Source organism: Chiloscyllium plagiosum, unplaced genomic scaffold, assembly GCF_037043375.1.
Source record: "Chiloscyllium plagiosum isolate Xiang-an unplaced genomic scaffold, Cpla_swu_hap1 HiC_scaffold_1, whole genome shotgun sequence".
Taxonomy (NCBI): Eukaryota; Metazoa; Chordata; class Chondrichthyes; order Orectolobiformes; family Hemiscylliidae; genus Chiloscyllium; species Chiloscyllium plagiosum.
Genome location: NW_028270139.1, coordinates 139,033,211 through 139,049,546, shown reverse-complemented (window position 1 = coordinate 139,049,546; position 16,336 = coordinate 139,033,211). Strand labels below are relative to the sequence as shown.

Genomic DNA, 16,336 nt, shown 5'->3' with positions numbered 1-16,336 from the left:
AACAGAAAAGTCCAATGCAGTATCATTTTTAACTCAGTAAATCATGTTTAACTTTGAGGATAATTGTAATAGTTCATGTTATAGCTTTTGTGGGGACTTGTCAGCTTTTGAAGCAGGAGTTGAAATGAGACCATACAGCCCACCAGAGGGAGTTTTCCAGCAAACCAACTGAATGCTGGTTTGCTGAAACAGAGTACCTTAAGCATTATGGCTGGAAAAGCCTTGACAAATGTTGACTGCAACGTTTCATTGTTGGTTTAGTGTTAAATTTAAATTAATGTGAAGATTATGTTGTGCTGAACTACGTTTTTTTTCCTCAGAACATGGCATGGTACAATGTTTCACTCATCCTCAGCAAAGTAGAATTTGTTCTTTTGAACTGAGCTTCAACTGAATTAACCATTTATATACTTAAGAGTTGCTTGTAATTATATAAATTTACCTAACACCTATATCCTTCCACTCTGTCTATTGCTAGAGTCACTAAGTTTCTATGCCTAATTCTCTTGGAACATGTAACTTGGGCTGTTAATGGCTCTAAACAGTGACATTATAATTTTCACTGTGAAATTCTCATCATTGCTGAGCAACAACTAAGTGGCAAAATATGAAAAATGGTAATCCTTGCTATCTCCCTTTCCTTATGGCAGCCTGTAGGTTAGGTGAATTGACCATGCTAAATTGCCCGTAGTGTTAGGGGCAGGGGTAAATGTAGGGGAATGGGTCTGGATGGGTTGCACTTCAGTGGGTCGGTGTGAACTTGTTGGGCCTGTTTCCACATTGTAAGTAATCTAATCTGAAAAGGTTTTGGAGGAATTCCATCTTTACTATAAAATACTTGATCCTCCTGTTGCTCCACTTGCAGACAGAAAGGTCGGTTATGAGCCTTCTTGCTCCAAAGTTAGTTGCTGTGCAGCAATATTGACTTCAGAGCACAGAGTGGAGAATTTTCATGCCCCTCCTACCCTTTATCACTCCTGACAGCTGCCAGCTAACAAGATTATTTAGCAGTCTTGGAGTCCCACGCAAGAATGAAACAAGCCTCGCATATGTCAGATATCCATCTTGTCCTGGCTGACCTACAATGACTATCTACTCTCCTAATGCTTTCAGTCTCAAATTTCCTGTGATTGTTTAGAAGTTCCATGTATCTCATATACTCAAAGGGCAGGTAGTACTAGGTCATCCATTTTCGATCTGTGATCGAGTAATGTTCTGAATGGAGAGAGACTGAGCTATGGTGGGGCAAGGACGTTTAAATATTTAGGTACACAACATTTAAAAGTTAGCACACGTAAAATAAGTAATGAATATGGCAAATGGAACACAACTTATATCAAGTGAACTCAATATCACAGAAGTGCAGGAGGAGATATTTGGCCCATTATGTCTGTAATGATTCTCCAAATGAGCATTGAGACTTAATTCCATTCTGCTGTCTTTTCCTGCACATGGTTTCTGTTGAAATATCATCTAATGCCCTCTGAATGCATCAATTGAACCTGCCTGCAGAGACTTTGAGACAGTGTTTCAGACACCACTTGTTTGAAAAAAGTTTTTTCTCATGTTAAATTTATGATGTTGCAAGTCACATCAAACCTGTGCCCGCTCATTTCCAGCCTTCTACGAGTGGAAATAGTTTCTGTCAATCTACTTTATTCAGCCCCTGCATGACTTTGAAAACTTCGAATTGATCTCCTCTTAATCATCATCTCTCCGAGGAGAACAGTCCCAACCACTCCAGTCTGTCTTCATAACTGAAGTTTCTCATCCAAGTTAGCATTTTTGCGAACCTCTTCCCTACACTCTAGTGTATTCACATCCTTGCTACAGATGAGCATTCAGATACACAGTACTCCAGCTGAGGTCTGGCAAGTGTCTTATACAAATTCAGCATTTGTACTTTATGCCCTATTAATAAAGATCAGCTCTCCACTTGTGCAATTACCTTCAACAACCTGTGCACATGTACATCTAGGTCCCTTGCTTCTACCTCTTATGTCAATGTTATTCAGACCAAAATACCTCTCACTTCCCTAGATTAACCTTCATGTACTAAAGAACGCCTCATCTTCCGCCTTGGAACACTTCAACCCCAGGGCATCAATGTGGACTTCAACAGCTTCCTCATTTCCCCTTCCCCCACCTCAACCTAGTTTCTAACCTCCAACTCAACACTGTCCCCTTGTCTTGTCCGGACTTGTCCGACCTGCCCAGCTCCTTTTCCACCTATCCACTCCACCCTCTCCTCCCTGACCTATCACCTTCATCTCCTCCCCCACTGACCTATTGTACTCTATGCTACTCTCTCCCCACCCCCACCCTCCTCTAGCTTATCTCTCCACGCTTCAGGCTCTCTGCCTTTATTCCTGATGAAGGGCTTTTGCCCGAAACTTCGATTTTGCCTGTCCTCGGATGCTGCCTGAATTGCTGTGCTCTTCCAGCACCACTAATACAGAATCTGGTTTCCAGCATCTGCAGTCATTGTTTTTACCTTCATGTACTACCAGTCAACCAACTGTACCCTTTTTCAGTTCTGCACTGTCGTCCTCACTATTTAGAATGCTTTCAAATTTTGTATCATTTATAAACATTGTTCCTGTACTAGATCCTTAATGTATATAACTGGAAAAGCAAGGATCTAAATGCTATACTTGGAGAAGTGCACTACAGATCTTCCTCCAGCCTGAGAAATATCCAAAGAACAAAAATGGTACAGCACAAGTACAGGTCCTTCAGCCTATGATGCCTGCTTTGACATATGGTCCCTCTATATGCCAAGCTAAAAACCTTTTGCCTTCATGCAGCCCATATCTTTCTATTCCCTTCCTATTCACATGTCGGCCGGGAAGCCTCTTAAATGTTGCTATTGTATCTGCTGTATCACCACCTCTAGCAGTGCATTCCAGGCACTTATCACTATCTACATAAAAAGAACTTGCCTTTCATCTCCTTTAAACTTCCGTCCCTTTACCTTAAACCTATGTCCCCTAGTAATTGACATTTTTACTCTGGGGAAAAACCTCTGACCATCCATTCTATCCATGCCTCTCATAATTTTGTAAATCTTTATTAGGTCACCCCTCAACCTCCAATGTTCAAGTGAAAACTGAGTTTGTTTGATCTCTTCCCTTGGCTAATACCTTCCAAACCAGGCAACATCCTGATAAACCTGTTTTGTACCCTCTCAGTCCCCACATCCTTCTGCTAGTATGGCGACCAGAAATGTGCATAATATTCCAAATGTGGCCTAACTACAGTTGTATACAGCTGCAAAATGACTTGCCAAATTTTATACTCTACCCCAACTGATGAAGGAAGCTTGCCTTGCGCCTTCTTGACCACCTTATCCAATTGTGTTGTCGCTCTCCGGGAACTGTGAAACTGTATATATAGATCCCTCTGTATGTTATGCTTCTAAGGGTTTTGCCATTTACTGTATACTTCTCTGCTGCATTAGACTCCAAAATGCATCATCTCACATTTGTTCAGGTTAAACTCCATCTGCCATTTCTTTGCCCAAGTCTTCAGCCTATCTATACCTTACTGTATCATCTGGTAATTCTCCTCACTATCTGCAGCTCCCCCAACCTTTGTGTCATCCGCAAACTTACTAGTCAGTCCATTTGCATTATTCTCCAAATCATTGGTATATATTGCAAACAACAGGCATCCCAGCGGAAAACCACTGGTCACAGATTTTCAGGCAGAAAAACACACTTCCTCTGCTGCTGTCGTCTTCTGTGTTATGGACCAGGCCAGCTCCCGAAAAATGTTTCAAGAAGGTAGCCCAGACCATAACTTTGGTAGTTGTTTTAAGCAAGTTTAAAGTGGATATTCCAGGAGAGAATCAGCTGGTCAAACCACTTAGTTTTAAACAAAACAGAATTTATTTACAAGATTATTGAATGAAACACGAACCACAGAAAACAGAATACCGGATAACTGAATCTGTCCGAAGGCCCAACAAATCATCCCAACTTAATGATGCTGTTCCAAATGCTTGCAACAATCCCCATAAATACCCCTTGGCACAAAAGGTAAAATCAAACACAAGTTCTTACAGGATAAAAGTCAGAGAGAGATCACCAACCTGGACTTGCTTCTGTGGGTCCAGCAGCCTTTCTTCAAAGTACTGCTTTAAAAAAAAACAAATTCGAGTAAAGCTGACCTTGGAGGACTGACCACTCTCCTTTCATTGTACAAGTTTTTTTAAAAGCCTTCTGCCTGACACAGTCTCTGTTAGCTATTATCAAATTTGCCCTAAAACGCATCACCTCCAGACTTTTCAGAGTCTGTTGTTTACGACCTATCTGGGGGAAAAAAGGCCAAGGAGTTCATAACCTTGGTGAAGGAGCAGCCTCATCACATATGACTGAACCAGTTCTGTATCCATCTTAGCAGCCTACCATGGATCCCATGCAACTTCTCCTTTTGTATCAACTATCATGAGGGACCTGGTCAAAAAAGAATCACTGGATCTGAAACGTTACCTGTGCTTTCTCTCCACAGATGCTGCCAGACTTGCTGAGCTTTTAGAGTAATTGTAATCTGTTTTTGTTTCTGATTACTAGCAACTGGAATTCTTTGGATGTTTTCGTGTAGACAACATTTACTGCTCTGCCCTCATCAATCATCTTTGTCACTTCTTCAAAAAACTCAATGAAGCTTGTGAGAAATGACTTCCGCTGCGGGAGTCATTACTAATAAGTCCATATTTTTTCAAATATGAATAAATCCTGTCCCTAAGAATCTTCTCCAGTGATGCAAGGTTCATCAGCCTGATTATGTCTGATGCCCTTCTTAAACAAAGAAACGATATTGGGTATTCTCTAATCCTCTGGGACTTCTCCTTTGACTGGAGAGGATACAAAGATTTTGTACAAGCCCCAGCAATTTTCTGCCTCGTCTCCCTCAGTATACTGGAATAAATTCCATCAAGTCTTGAGGACTTGTCTACCTTGATGCTTTTCAAAACATTCAACACCACCTTTTTTATATTGATCGTCCTAGAATATCAATATACCCCATCTCGATTCATTGTCCACCATGTCCTTCTCCTTTATGAATACAGAATCATTGTATACATTAAGGACCTCACCCACATCCTTTGCCTCCACACATCAATTTCCTCCTTTGCTTTCGACCACTTTCCCTAGCTAACCTATTGCTTCTTATATGTGGAGAAAAGCCTTGGGATTTTCCTTAAGTCTGTTTGTTAAGATAATTTCATAGTCCCTTTTTAACTCTCCTAACTCCTTGTTTAAGTTCTTTCCTGCTTTATTGATATTATTTGAAGACTATGTCTGTCTTCAGTTTCCTAAGCCTGACATAGGCTTCATTTTTCTTTTTGACTATTCTCAATGTCTCTTGTCTTGCAAGGTTCCTGAATCTTTCCATTCTTATCCTTCAATTTCACACAAACGTGCTGGTCCTGAACTCTAACCAACTAGCCTTCAAAAGATTCCAGCTGCAGATTTGCCCTCAAACAGCCACCCACAGTCTACATTCCTTAGTTCCTGCCGACGCGCACACAGACACCCACACGCGCCTTATAGACACACACACTCCCACACATGCACCCCCTCACAGACTTAAGACACTCTACACTCACTACACACACACACACACACACACACACACACACACACACACACACACACACACTTTCTCACACTCACAACCCCCACCCCAGACAGACAGACACACACAGACAGACAAAGACCCACATGCACACACATATTTTGTGTGGTGAATTTGTACTTGCAGAGTTACATTGCACTTTGCTCAAAAACTGCATACATTCATGTAGAACTCTGAGCTCAAAAACTGCATGAATTTATGTAAAACTCTGTTAGTTCACTTTTTAGATTAGAATCAATCTAAACAGCAGGTCATAGATGGAGAACACAGGGGGCTAACACCTTCAACATATTGTCCAGCTATCACCATTGTTAACAGCTAACCCGAGAATGCAACTTTAAAAAAAAGGGTTTTGTGATTTACACATGAAAGAAGTGAAACTATCACTGTATTCTAACAGATGAAAGGCTTAACAGACAATCAATTTTTCAATGTATAATTTCAGTTACATCACACTGCAAATTTTTGCTATAAATTCTGTGTTACGATCGAGCCCTCCACAATCACCTGATGAAGGAGCGCCGCTCCGAAAGCTAGTGTGCTTCCAATTAAGCCTGTTGGACTATAACCTGGTGTTGTGTGATTTTTAACTTCCCCCAGTTTAGTATTTTCACCTGAGGACGACTCTTATCTTTATCCATAAGTAATTTAAAGTTATGAAATTGTTAATTGTTCATGTAATGCTCCCCACTAAAATTCTGAACACCTGGCTGGGCTCATTTCCAATATCAAGTCTGGTATGGTCTCTTCCCTCATGGAACTATTTACAAATTGCTTCAAGAAATCCTAGACACACCTAACAAATCTTGCCCCCTCAACATGCAAGTGCCTGGCGCAAAGCGAGTCCCAGTCAATACAAGGGAAATTAAAATCACCCACCACAACACCCTCTCATTTTCATACTTTTCCATAACCTGTTCCTCTATCTCTGGCTGCTGGGAAGCTTGTGGTACAATCATATCAAAGTAATAACACCCTTCCTTTTCCTGAACTGGCCTCGCTAGATGAGTCCTGCAAGGTGTCCGGTCTCAGTACAGCTGTGATCGTCTCCCTAATCAGTAATGCAATTCCCTCACCTCTTCTACATCTCTCCCTATCCCATCTGAAACATCTAAATCCTGGAACATTCGTTTGCCAGTCTTATTCCTCTTGCAACCAATTCTATAATAGCTACAACATCATAGTTCTGTGATGTTATACATTCATCTGCCTTACCTGTCAAAGTTTAAACAAACAAACTTTAGTCTGCTAATCCTGCTGTGATCTGTAACTTCTCCCTGTTTGTACTTCTCTTCGTCTTACTTGCCTTAGTTTCTAATTCCCCCTCGATCATTTCACTTGCAGACCTATTGCTCTAGTTCAAACTTCCCTGCCACACTAGTTTAAATCCTCCTGAGCGACATTAACAAATCTCCCTGTCAGGATATTGGTTCCCTTCCAATTTAGGTTCAACGTGTCCTCCTCATAGAGGCCCTTTCTGCCCAGGAAGACATCCTAATGATCACATACCTGAAGCCCTCCCTCCTGGACCAGCTCTTTAGCCATGTATTTAACTGTACTATCACTGGCACAGGGAGTAATCTCTAGATTATAACTCAAGTGGTTCTGCTTTTCAGTTTCCTACCTAATTCCCTTTGCAGGGCCTTGTCATTCTACCTGTCTATGTCATTAATACCAGTGTTCACGATGATCTCTGACTGCCCACCCTCCCTTTTGAGAATGTTCAGTGCCTACTCAGAAACATCCTTAACCGTAGCATCAGGGAGGCAGCATGCCATCTTGGAGTCTCTTTTGCAGCCACAGAAACGCTGATCTTTGTTGCTAGCTGCTACTGTTGCTATACTCGGCTAGGCCATCCCTTCCAACAGTATCCAAAATGAAGTAATTGTGCGAGGGCAGTAGCCACAGGAGACTCCTGCACTGACTGCCTACGTCTTCTCATGGTCATCTGTCTATTTGCCTAAACCTTGGGTGTGACCAAGTCCCTCAAACTCAATCCATTGAACATATTATTTTGTTTCCAGTCACAGCCAATTTTATATCCACGTTGCTACTGACTCTTTTATTCTTCTATGGAAAATGATAATTGAAGCTTGACAACCAGGGATCATCAAAAGTAGAATCACCATAGGAAGAAAAGCAGGTCATTTAGCCTCTTAGCCCTGCTCTGCCCTTCAGTGCGGTGATGACTGTACTATGACCTAATTCCATATTAATCTCTGATCTAAAATCATAAATTCACATTCCATATTTTGCATTTATGAAAGAGTTCAAGACTTCGATCGCCCTTTGTGTGTAGTTGTGTTTCTGATTTTACTACTAAAATATCTGAACTTCTAAAATATTGAATATAGTGAAACATCAGAATGGTGTGTTGCCTCCCTGGTGCTAGGATCAAGGATGTCTCAGACAGGGTGCAGAACGAGAGGGACCAGCAGGAGGTCATTGTACACATTGGAACCAATGACAGAGGAAGGGAAAAGGATGAGATTCTGAAGGAAGAATGTAGAGAGTTAAGCAGGAGTTTAAAAAGGAGGTCCTTGAGAATAGTAATATTTGGACTGCTCCCAGTGCTGTGAGCTGGTGAGGGTAGGAATAGGAGGATAGAGCAAATGAATGCATAGCTGAGGAGCTGGTATATGGGAGAAGGAGGCATATTTTTGGATCATTGGAATCTCTTTTGGGGTAGAAGTGACCTGTCCAAGAAGAATGGATAGCATCTAAATTGGAAGAGGACTAATATACTGGCAAGGAAATTTGCTTGAGCTGCTTGGAGGACTTAAACTATAAAGGTTGGGGAGTGGGACCCAGGAAGATAGTGTGGCAAGAGATCAATCTGAGACGGGTACAGTTGAGAAAAGAAGTGAGTCAAGCAGTCAGGGCAGGCAGGGACAAAGCAGAGAACTAGGTAGGTCTGATAAATTAAACTGCATTTACTTCAATGCAAGAGGCTGAACAGGGAAGGCAGATGAACTCAGGGCATGATTAGGAACATGGGATTGGGGTATCTCAGCAATTACAGAAACATGGCTCAGGGATGGACAGGACTGGCAGCTTAATGTTGCAGGATACACATGCTACAGGAGATACAGAAAGGGAGGCAAGAGAGGAAAGAGAGTGGCGTTTTTGATAAGGGATAACGTTACAGCTGTACTGAGGGAGGATATTCCCGGAAATACATCCAGGGAAGTTATTTGAGTGGAACTGAGAAATAAGAAAGGGATGATCACCTTATTGGGATTTTATTATAGACCTCGTAATAGTCAGAGGAAAATCGAGAAACAAATTTGGAAAGGAATCTCAGTTATCTGTAAAAATAATAAGGATTTTAACTTTCCAAACATAGACTGGGACTGCCATAGTGTTGAGGGTTTAGATGGAGAGGAACTTAAGTGTATACAAGAATTTTTTCTGATTCAATATGTGGATGTACCTACTAGAGAAGGTGCAAAACTTGACCTACTCTTGGGAAATAAGGCAGAGCAGATGACTGAGATGACTGAGAGTGGGGGAGCAATTTGGGGCCAGCGACCATAATTCTATTAGATTTTAAAATAATGGTGGAAAAGCATAGACCAGATAAAAGTTGAAGTTCTAAATTTGAGGAAGGCCAATTTTGACATTATTAGGCAAGAACTTTTAAAAGCTGATTGAGGCAGATGTTTGCAGGTAAAGGGATGGCTAGAAAATGGGAAGCCTTCAGAAATGAGATAACGAGAATCCAGAGAAAGTATATTCCTGTTAGGGTGAAAGGAAAGGCTGGTAGGTATAGGGAATGCTGGATGACTAAAGAAATTGAGGATTTGGCTAAGAAAAAGAAGGAAGCATATGTAAGGTCTAGACAGGATAGATCGAGTGAATCCTTAGAAGAGTATAAAAGCAGTTGGAGCACATTCAAGAAGGAAATCAGGAGGGCAAAAAGGGAACATGAGATCGCTTTGGTAAATAGAGTTAAGAAGAATCCAAAGGGTTTTTACAAATACATTAAGGACAAAAGGGTAACTAGGGAGAGCATAGGGCCCCTCAAAGATCAGCAAAGTGGCCTTTGCGTGAAGCTGCAGGAGATGGGGGAGATACTAAATGAGTATTTTACGTCAGTGTTTACTGTGGAAAAGGACATGGAAGATATAGAATGTAGGGAAATAGATGGTGACATCTGCAAAATGTCCATATTACAGAGGATGAAGTGCTGGATGTCTTGAAATGCATAAAAGTGGATAAATCCCCAGGACCTGATCAGGTGTGCCCTAAAACTCTGTGGGAAGTTAGGGATGTGATTGCTGGGCCCCTTGCTGAAATATTTGTTTCATCGATAGTCGTAGATGAGGTGCCGGAAGACTGGAGGTTGGCTAACGTGGTGCCACTGTTTAAAAGGGGTGCTGCTGTTTAAGAAGGGAGATTTAAACAATCCTTAGATAAGCACATGGTTGATGATGGGATAGTGTAGGGGGACATGTTGAAAATAGTTTACAGGTCGGTGCAACATCGAGGGCCAAAGGGCCTGTTCTGTGCTGTATTGTTCTATGTTCTATGTAAGGACAAACCAGGGAACTATAGACCAGTGAGCTTGACGTCGGCGGTGGGCAAGTTGTTGGAAGGAATCCTGAGGGACAGAATGTACATGTATTTGGAAAGGCAAGGAATGAAATAGGGATAGTCAACATGGCATTGTGCCTCGGAAATCATGTCTCACAAACTTGATTGAGTTTTTTGAAGGAGTAACGGAGAGAATTGATGAGGGCAGAGCGGTGGACGTGATCTATATGGACTTCAGTAAGGCTTTCGACAAGGTTCCCCATGGGAGACTGGTTAGCAAGGTTAGACCTCACAGAATACAGGGAGAAGTAGCCATTCGGATACGGAACTGGCTCAAAGGTAGAAGACAGGTGGTGGTGGACTGTTGTTTTTCAGACTGGAGGCCTGAGACAAGGATTGTTGCTTGATCCTCTACTTTTCGTCATTTATGTAAATGATTTAGATGTGAGCATAAGAGGTACAGTTAGTGAATTTGCAGATGACACCAAAATTGGAGGTGTAGTGGATAGCAAAGAAGGTTACCTCAGATTACAACGGGATCTTGATCAGAAGGGCCAGTGGGCTGAGAAGTGGCAGATGGAGTTTAATTCAGATAAATGTGAAGTGCTGCATTTTGGGAAAGCAAATCTTAGCAGGACTTGTACATTTAATGGTAAGTGTATAATAAGGAAGTGTTGCTGAACAAAGAGTCCTTGGAGTGCATGTTCATGGCTCCCTGAAAGTGGAGTCGCAGGTAGATAGGAAAGTGAAGAAGGCATTTGGTATGCTTTCGTTTACTGGTCAAGAGTGTTGAGTACAGGAGTTGGGAGGTCATGTTGTGGCTGTGCAGGATATTGGTTAGGCCACTGTTGGAATATTGCATGCAATTCTGGTCTCTTTCCTATTGAAAGGATGTTGTGAAACCTGAAAGGGTTCAGAAAAGATTTACAAGGATGTTGCCAGGGTTGGAGGATTTGAGCTATAGGGAGAGGTTGAATAGGCTGGGTCTGTTTTCCCTGGAGCGTCGGAGGCTATAAACCTTTTCGAGTTTTATAAAATGATGAGGTGCCTGGCCAGGATAAATAGACAAAGTCTTTTCCCTGGAATGGGGGAGGTTTAGAGGGCGTAGGTTTAGTGTGAGAGGAGAAAGATATAAAAGAGACCAAAGGGGCAACTTTTTCATGCAGCAGGTGGTACGTGTATGGGAGGAAGTAGTGGAGGCTAGTACAATTGCAATATTTAAAAGGCATCTCACAGGTAAATGAATAGGAAGGGTTTGGACGGATATGGGCCAGATGCTGGCAAGTGGGACTAGATTGGGTTGGGATATCTGGTCGGTATGGATGAGTTGGACCGAAGGGTCTGTTTCCGTACTATGCATCTCTATGACTCTGTCTCTCCAGTCCAAGATTCTCAACTTGTAGAAATTGTTTCTATGAGCTACCCTATCCAATACTTTTAATACCTTGGAAACCGTCACTCAAATCAACACTTATTATTTTAAATTCTCGGGAATACGGCCCTGATTTTGTCATCTCAATTTGCTACTTAACCTTTAGAATCCAAGATTTTTCTGCCCAATTACACTTCGTTCTCTGTGAGGCCAATATATACTGAAAAGGATGGAGTACCCAGAAATGCTGTTGAGGTTTTGTGTTCTTGTAGCAAAATGTTTCTGGTTTTTTTTGCACTTTAGTCCTCTAAATTTAAGGGGGTAACCTTTTTTGTGTTTCTTCCCGTTTGTGACATTTTAATTATCAATATGCCTTCTCCTTTGTGCCCAGTTGGACCTGCACTATTCCTGGCTATTTAGCATTTATTTTGTCATCAAGACATTTAAAGAACTAGCTATCCTTCATTTAAAATATGGAAAATTATTTACCACCAGCAGTGTATTTTGGGTGGCACTGAGAAAATGAACTTTTAACTTGCATAAATTAACATTTTAGATTTCAATTATTATGAAAATTGCTGGTAAAGAGCTAATCTCCTCTGAATAAATTCCAGCTAACTGCTATGACCTTGTTCTATTAAAGCAAGATGTAGTTGTATCATAGAAAAGCATGAGCTCAGAATTGTTGTGTACTTGTTTATTTCAGTTAGGTTCTTAATCTTTCATTGTTTTCCATCAAAACTGCAGTAAAATTAATAAACTAACCTATAAAAACAGGCATAACTGTAGCCCAAAATATTTTCACACATTATGGTATCAATTTAAATATTTTCCAAGAATTCTAATAAGCATTTAGTATCACAGTCTTGCATTTAACTTGACTTTAAACCTGACTATTGCTTAAAAAAAATTCTTGTGAGCTATGATTGTACATACTTTCTCATTTATTATTGACTCATTATTTGTCAGTTAGGTATGTCTCTATAAATGTAAGCTGAAATTGTCAGAGAACAACAATGCAAGTTAGTTGTGATTTTACAAGTCTTTGCCACAAATCTTTTGAATTTTTTTTGTATTGTTAGAGGTTGAGGGTAGTTGCACCTGACTTGAGTGCTATAATTTGCAGGACCTTCTCGAAAGGATATTAGCATATAAATAGCAGATGCAATGACGACTATCACAGCTGAGTACATTTAATTTTTAGTTTATAAGATAGAATGGGTTTTTAAATGCATAGCCATCAAGCCTGCAGAATGACAAATGAAGTTTTAGAGTTCACTTGTCTAAGGATGCCTTATAACATCATTTTTTAGAGTGTAACAGACACTTATTTAAGACAGAGCAAAACTGATTTCCTGGGTGGGAAGTAATTGAGATTGCCTCCCAAATTAATTAGACCATGGAGAATTTATTTTATGATTCTATTAAGATTTTACGCAAAACAAAATGTATAGGGAAGCAAGTTTTTTCAACCATTCAAATATTTAGAATAGCCATTTCCTTTAGCTTAATTTGCTCTGATGATACAGCGATGAGTAATTCATTGGTTTTATTTCAATAAAATTAAGTACAGTAAAACATTTAAATGCATTTTGATGCATTTTAGTGTTTTTGCAGCATTTTAACAAAAAGCTATCCCAAATCAGTCCAGCAATAAAGATCAAAAGAAGTTTAACAAAATGATATCATTCTGATAATCTGCCTTTAAATAGAGAGAGAATATATTTCACTTCATTCTGTCCTAATGTGCTCTAATGATTGTGCAAAGTTTTCAGCACTTTTTTGCTTTCTTTTTGTATTGGGCAATTTTATTGCACTGCTCATCAGCATCATTTAGTTGTAGTTTCCCTGATGTACAATAATCATAGAATTGCTCCATCACAGAAAGCAGTCATTTGGCTCTCTGTGAGAAGGACTCACCTAATCTGCTCTCTGCCTATATGCTGTTGCACTGCAAGTTTTTCCCTTTCAGATCGCATGTTATGATGAGGACATGAGGAATTTGCAAAGGAATATAGATTGTTTGAGTGAGTGGGCATAAACTTGGCAGATGGAGTTTAATGTCACAATGTATTTGGTAAAAGGCAGTGTATTATTTGAATGGAGAGAGACCAAACAAGTGCAGTACAGAGGGATGTGGGTGTTTTTATCCATGAAACACCCATGAAAGCTGCAGGGTGTAATTAAGAAGGGAAATGGAATTTTGATCTTTATTGCTGGACTGATTCAGGATAGTCAACAAGGCTTTGTGCATGGGAAATCATGTCTCACAAACTTGATTGAGTTTTTTGAAGAAGTAACAAAGAAGATTGATGAGGGCAGAGCAGTAGATGAGATCTATATGGACTTTAGTAAGGCGTTTGACAAGGTTCCCCATGGGAGACTGATTAGCAAGGTTAGATATCATGGAATACAGGGAGAACTAGCCATTTGGATACAGAACTGGCTCAAAGGTAGAAGACAGAGGGTGGTGGTGGAGGGTTGTTTTTCAGACTGGAGGCCTGTGACTAGTGGAGTGCCACAAGGATCGGTGCTGGGTCCTCTACTTTTTGTCATTTACATAAATGATTTGAAGTTCAAAAATGTGGTGCTGGAAAAACACAGCAAGCCGGGCAGCATCCGAGGAGCAGGAGAATCGACATTTCGGGCAGAAGCCCTTCTTCAGGAATCAGGCTTATGCCCGAAATGTCGATTCTCTTGCTCCTCGGATGCTGCCTGGCTTGTTGTGTTTTTCCAGCACCACATTTTTTAACTCTGGTACTCCAGCATCTGCAGTCCTCACTTTCTCCTCATAAATGATTTGGATGCGAGCATAAGAGATACAATTAGTAAGTTTGCAGATGACACCAAAATTGGAGGTGTAGTGGACAGCGAAGATGGTTACCTCAGGTTACAACAGGATCTGGACCAGATGGGCCAATGGGCTGAGAAGTGGCAGATGGAGTTTAATTCAGATAAATGCGAGGTGCTGCATTTTGGGAAAGCAAATCTTGGCAGGACTTATACACTTAATGGTAAGGTCCTAGGGAGTGTTGCTGAACAAAGAGACCTTGGAGTGCAGGTTCATAGCTCCTTGAAAGTGGAGTCACAGGTAGATAGGATAGTGAAGAAGGCGTTGGGTATGCTTTCCTTTATTGGTCAGAGTATTGAGTACAGGAGCTGGGAGGTCATGTTGCGGCTGTACAGGACATTGGTTAGGCCACTGTTGGAACGTTGCGTGCAATTCTGGTCTCCTTCCTATGGGAAAGATGTTGTGAAACTTGAAATGGGTCAGAAAAGATTTACAAGGATGTTGCCAAGTTTGGAGGATCTGAGCTACAGGGAGAGGCTGAACAGGCTGGGGCTGTTTTCCCTGGAGCGTCGGAGGCTGAGGGGAGACGTTATAGAGGTTTACAAAATTGAGGGGCATGGATAGGGTAAATACGCAAAGGCTTTTCCCTGAGGTCAGGGAGTCCAGAACTAGAGGGCATAGGTTTAGGGTGAGAGGGGAAAGATATAAAAGAGACCTCAGGGGCAACTTTTTCACGCAGAGGGTGGTACATGTATGGAATGAGCTGCAATAGGATGTGGTGGAGGTTGGTACAATTGCAACATTTAAGAGGCATTTGGATGGATATATGAATAGTAAGGGTTTGGAGGGATATGGGCCAGATGCTGGCAGGTGGAACTAGATTGGGTTGGGATATCTGGTCGGCATGGACGGGTTGGACCGAAGGGTCTGTTTCCATGCTGTACATCTCTATGACTCTGTGACTCTATGCTAGGGGATTGGCATTTAAAAATAAAGTCGTCTTACAACTGGACATTGTTGTTCAGAGTTCTGCTGGAGTACTGCAGGCAATGAGGAGTGATCTTATTTCATCATCCAACATTCTGCTGGATTTAGAGTTAGATGTTGAGAAGATGTTTCCACTCATAGGGAAAACTTGAACAATCTTTTTCATAGTTACCAACTAAGGAATCACTCATTTAAAATTGAGATGCAAATGATTTGTTCTCCGAGAGGGTAGTGAATGTCTGAAATCATGTACCCTAAATGGTTATGGAAGGGAGATGACAAAGTATTTAAAGAGCAGGTGGATATGTATTTGAAATACCATGGAGTTGAAGATTATGCTGAACTGACACAGAAGGAGGCTACAGACTTGAAGAATGGCAGGACAGACATGAGAGGCTAAATGGCCTATTCATGCTATTTCTTATGTTCTTAGTTACAATTGAATCTGTCCCCTTCACTCTAATTAATATAAAATACTAGTTTCAATAACTTTTCATCAGTTCCCCATTGTTTCTTTGCCTCTTGTCTTAAATTACAGTCCTTCTTCCACTAACATTCCCCATCAAATATTACTATTAAATTTTCTCTCATCCTTCTCTCCAAGGAAAGCAGCCCCATCATCTGCAGTCTATCCACGTAGCCAAAGTCCCTCACCCTAAAACAAACCTAACAAATCTTTTCTGAGCCCTCTCTTATATGGCATAGGTATTGTTATTTTACATAATTATTTTGGCTATATAAGAACAGGGCATTTTCCAAAATAAATGAATTTTGCAAAGAATTTTGAGGTGACTGGAAGGTGACCAAATCGTGGAAGATTTTGATTTGCCCTGGGCATAAACTGTGGCAAATTTGCACCTCTGTTTTGATTGAAACAAAATTTGAATGAACTACAGTCCTGATTACATATTCACAGTTGCCGATTTGTTTTACTGGTGGCCAATTTCACCTCCACACAACATCTAACTCTAAATACCCTTATTTTCGTATAATGTATATGGGTAAAC

General features: G+C 40.8%; 1 protein-coding gene across 3 annotated transcripts in view; it reads left to right on the top strand.

The window, feature by feature from the left end:
* uvssa (UV-stimulated scaffold protein A) overlaps window positions 1-16,336 on the top strand; it is a 110,631-nt gene that overhangs the window by 30,321 nt on the left and 63,974 nt on the right. The gene's annotated exons all lie outside the window — the stretch shown is intronic.